We start from the raw sequence: 5,646 nt of genomic DNA, 5'->3' as shown, positions 1-5,646 counted from the left end.
AATACAATACAATGAGTAACAATGATCCAAACTGAGTGGTAGATGAAGAAGATTGGAAATGGGTTAATTTGTTATGAGTTTTGTTTAGCGTAGTGGGTTGGGTTCTGGTTCGGGTTAAAAAGAAAATTGGATAATTTCAATTAAAATCGGGTAATTTCAATTGATTTGGGGGTTTCTATCCAAGGAGGGGTATATTTGTTAAGTTTATTGACGGCTTGTTTTTAATGCTAATGGTAAAGTCAACCAATAATATAAAGTTGAGAGGTAATTTTGACACTTTTCCCTACAAAATATTAGTACATATACTCTCTCTGTCCCTAATTACTTGTCCATTTTTTCTTTTGTAATTATCCCTAATTACTTGTCCATTTTGATAAATCAAGAAAGGACAAAATATTTTTACCTATTATACCCTCAATTAATTACTTTGAAAAAAGTACAACTTCTTGAAAATCCTAAGTTATTAATTCATTAATTTCATAATTAATAGGGGTATAATGGTAAACTCACTATGTCAATAATTGTTTTCTTAATAGGTGTGTCAATTCAAAAGTGGACAAGTAATTAGGAACAAATGGAGTATTAGAGAGAAACATTGAGAACACATTTGAGCTTGACGCAAATTATTAGTTTCAACCTGGAACCATTAACAGACTTAAAAACACCTCGCCCCCTACATGATTAACTAAACTTAGATACACGTGTGATACACACCTCAATCTGCCACATGACATAACAAGTAGTCTCAAACTCTTGTGGGAGTATGAAGCTCTTAATAAAAAGTCAAGAGAAGAGTTGAAAACTCACTCCCCGAGCCTACACCCTGGACGTGGCTGGCACTCGAGAATCATTGCTGGCCCCAAGTGAACCCTTGGTCTGGCTTACTTACTTAGCGGATGACTCTAAGCATTATTATAATGATCAAATGCACTTAACTCAACTGAATAATGAAATAACTGAAAATGTTTAAATGTTAACATTTAACTTGGCCAAAAATGGCAACCCAAGTCTTAACATAAGAAATGATAATGTAAAGACAACTGAACTACTACTGTTTATGAAGCCTCTAAAACAAAGAGGGATGTTGGGACAAGACCCCAATCATCCTAACTATGAAATACTGAAAGCGAAATAATAGGAGTCCTCCGAAATGTAAAGAGGCTCACTAACAGACTCTAAACTGCTCACTGGATCAACGATGCGTTGGATGCCGATCATAGTTACCCGCGTCTGCATCATAATAAGATACATGTCAATTGGCATTAGTACATTGAATGTACGAGTATGCGAGTTGGAATGCTAAACACAACTTAAGCTTGAAAAGAAATTGGAAGGAAACTGAAGAACTTACCTGGCTCAACTCAACTCAACATAACTGAACTCATTTCAATATAAAGCAGTTTAAAATAAGTGTAACATAAAGAAAAGTTGTTTAAAACATGATGTCAACTCTGTGTGTATGCAAAGATACACTAAAACTCTGAAATGTATGTAAAAATACAATTAACTTCTGTGGAGTTTCTCTAACTGACAACCATCACTTAAGAGCTATAGTGATGATACAACATTTTACCTCACACTGCCAATGCATCATATACCTTGCCAATGGTATATGATCTGAACTACTAAGTAGATCCACTAGTCTATGCTAAAAAGCACTAAGGGTTCATCTAAAAAGTATGACCATTTTCTACCCATGATGGCTACATGGTTTATGGGGGATGTGAGTTCTCTGAACGCTCCCCATATCGGTGCTCAATATTACTTCCAAAATATGATACTAGCTCTTTAGGTTTAAAAACATACTTCTTCTGTGATTTGAAATTAGTGCTCAAAAACTTAGCTCAAAGGCTATCTTGGAAATCAAAGTTTCCCCTCTTGCTTCATTTAAAAAGCGGTTACTCTTTTCTGAAAACTAGCATAAAGGCCCTTTGGAAATCGAGGTTTCCTTTCTTGTTTAAATGTGAAAATATTTTAAACCCTTTGGGAATACATAGTCCCCATATACTTTTGAAGAAATGGACTTCAAACTTTACTCTTTACTCAACTTGAACTTTAAGTCTTAAAACAAAGTTGAAACATTTGGAAAAGACTTTTGGAAAACTATAAGAACTTCTCTCGACTTTAATCCTAACTACTCTTGACTTGACTCTTAACTGGTCCTTGTATTGAATTATGGATTCAAGGATTTTGATTTGTGATTGAAAAGATCTCATGGTGTTTAGGAACGATTTTAGATAGCTAAACATGAGAAAAAACCAAAAATTAATATTTGAGAGTGGGTCCGCGATGCGGAGAGATTTAAATTTTAGTTTCTAAAGCGACTTTTGAGGCAAAACGCTCCGTGACCGCTCCTCTCCGTGAAATGATTTTTCCCAGATCTGGGGAATGGCTCAGCGACGCGGAGGCAGTGCCAAATTTTGACCGACGAAATTTCTTCTTCGATTTCCAGCTCTAAACCCTCTAAACTCCATGGGTTCTTTGCCCAAACACTTAGAATCGATTATATGTTCAAAGTACATCAGATTCTACTCAAAATCAAACCTAAAAACCTGAATCAATCTCAAGAAACTCCAATCAACACAACCCACAAGAATTCAAACGAAAATTTATCAAGAACTCAAGGATTTATTTTCAAATCTAATAACTTCGCTGAAATTGAATCATGATTGGCGCGTGGGTGAACTAACCCAAAGCTATGTGATCTCACATACCTTGTAGGGATCACCCCCGACGAAATCCACAAGCTAATCTCGACGAATCTTGAACGAATCTTGGACGTTCTTCTCCTTTCTCCTTTTTCCTCCTTTCTCCAAGCCCTAGCGTGAAATTCACCTTTCTAAAACTGACTGAAATCTGACTTTACCCCAATTAAACTCCTAAAAATGTATTAATTAAGTTGGGTAAGGAAAAGACCAAACTACCCTTCAAAAATCTGGATTTGGACTTTCCTAATTCCAACAACCCAACTTTCAAAGGGCATAACTCACTCATACAAACTCAGAATTGCGCAAACTCAGCGGCTTTGGAAGATCATTCCAAGATATTTCCTTCCATATTTGGAAGTACCTTTAACTCATCCTGAGCTAGAAGTTATGACCGTTTGAAGTTGGCTAAAACTCAATTTTTCCTAACTTTAGACAAATTTCCAGATTTTCATTATTTCCTAAAATGACTATTTCCAGTTCTTAGCTTCTTCCTAGTTATTTCAAATTGCGATATGTTACAAAAACATCCTAAACTTGACGAGAATTTAGGGGTGTATTTCACTCATGTTGCAAGATCGATGGTGTATTTAATTTAGTTAGTCAAATAACGAGGTGTTTTTAAGGTTGTCAATAGTTTGAAAATGAAACTAATAATTCACGTCAAGTTTAGGGGTGTTTTTGATTCTTCTCTCTAAATTAGACGTTTGTGACATAAGATACGTTTTATTATTTTTGGCACAAATTCTTTATTATTGTAGTTGTTTTAAATACTTAACTTTTTGATATATTTTACTTGATAAAAAACAACATATCTATTTTCTTACTGTAAAGGTAAAGTTGTTTACACTACACCCTTTTCAGACCTTACTTGTGAATTACACTAGATATGTTGTATTCGGAATACTTGCAAAATATAAATTAGTCGTACAAATCTTTTGCTAGACGAGGCATAAGTTAACTAACCTTTGGGCCCAAATTAAGATCCGGCCCAAAATCATACAGTGCTTTTGTTTTGCCCGTATGCTTTCTGGGCCTTTGCGCACAATATCTGGTCCAGAGTACAAGTGAACTCTTTATTTTTTAATTCTTCTTCATCTTTCTTTTCTCTATAATTATTATCTTCCGTCTCTTATTTTCTCTTTTTTTTTTTAATTTCTTCTTCTTCTTTCAAATTTTCATTTAAATAACAAATCAATTTTTCATATTTCATTATTTTTATCCAAAAAATACAATGAAAAAAGAAATGAAAAGATGAAATTTTGTACAAAAAATCATGTTTTCAAGCAGAAATTTCAAATCTCTAAAACTACAACAACAAGAGTTCACCATTGATGGTCATTATAAAGATTCAAATTTTGAATTCATTATTTGAATTTTACGAATTTGTGATTAGTTTGGATAGGATGTTCCTACAAATTGTTGAAAATGTCGTATGGAATTTATATCTCAATTTCAAGAGGGTTTGGTTAAGTTTATAATTGATTTTAGGAGAAATATTAGATTGAAACTCGAAAAAAGTGAAGTTTATGAAACTGTATCGCAATTGTATTAGATATGTTTCATAATTGTATTAAAATTGAATTAAAATCATGAACAATACATTTATAATACATATTACAAACTTCACTCTTTTTAGTGATATCAACCAAAATAATTTAAGCAACACACTCTTAATACATTTATAATATAGGAACAATACATTTGTGATACATATTGCAAACGTCGTCTTTTTCTTAGTGGTACAAATCAAAATAATTTATAAGATATATATAATACATGTTTTATTCATGAATATTATATTTATAATATATATTGCACGCTTCACTCCTTTGTTAGTGATACCAACAAGAATAATTTAGGTAATACACTAATAATATCTTTTTAAGACATCCACATTACATTTTAATACATATTGCAACCGTCATTCATTTTCTTAGTGATAAATTAAAATAATTTATAGGACACATCTAATATAAGTTTTATTCATGAGCAATCCATTTATAATACATATTGCAACCATCACTCATTTTCTTAGTGATACAAATCAAATAATTTATAAGACACGTATAATATAAGGTTTATTCATGAACAATACATTCCTAATACATATTGCAAACTTTACTCTCTTCTTAGTGATACCAACCAAATGATTAATACATGCACACTACATTTTTAATACATATTGCAAACATCATTCATGTTCTTAGTGATACAAACCAAAATAATTTATAAGACACATATAATACATGTTTTACTTATGAATAATACAAGTTTAATTTAATCAATAGATTATTATCTTGTCTTTCGTTAGTTATGTTTTTTTATTTATTCTTAATTTTCTGTTCTAATTCAACTTTAATATTGTGTAATACACTTTTAATGCAAATTTAATTCATTTTGTAGTTTATTATTTGTTGTTATTAGATTACTTGTTTAATTCATTATTGATATAAGTTTAATTCACTCTATAGGTCATTGTCTGGTGTTTTCATTAGTTACATTTTTTATCCATGCTTAATTCTCTCTTCTAATTCAACTTTAATATTTGTGTAATACACTTTTAATTCAAGTTAATTCATTTTACAGTTTATTGGTTGATTTGTTATGATTAAATTACTTGTTTAATTCATTATTAATACAAGGTTTATTCAGTTTACAAATCACAGAATGCTCTTTCGTTTGCTACATTTTGCATGCATATTTAATTCACTTCTAATTCAACTTTAATATGTGTGTAATACATTTTTAATTCAAGTTTAATTCATTTGGCAGTTTATTAGGTTTCTTCATTTGTTACGATTAGATTACCTGTTTGCTCTTTAGTTTGGATAGGTTGTTCCTACAAATAATTGAAAATATCATTTGGAGTTTAATATCTCAATTTAAAGAGGATTTGGTTAAGTTTAGAATTGATTTTAGGAGAAATATTAGATTGAAT

Source organism: Solanum stenotomum, unplaced genomic scaffold, assembly GCF_019186545.1.
Source record: "Solanum stenotomum isolate F172 unplaced genomic scaffold, ASM1918654v1 scaffold32793, whole genome shotgun sequence".
Taxonomy (NCBI): Eukaryota; Viridiplantae; Streptophyta; class Magnoliopsida; order Solanales; family Solanaceae; genus Solanum; species Solanum stenotomum.
This window is presented reverse-complemented; position numbering follows the sequence as displayed.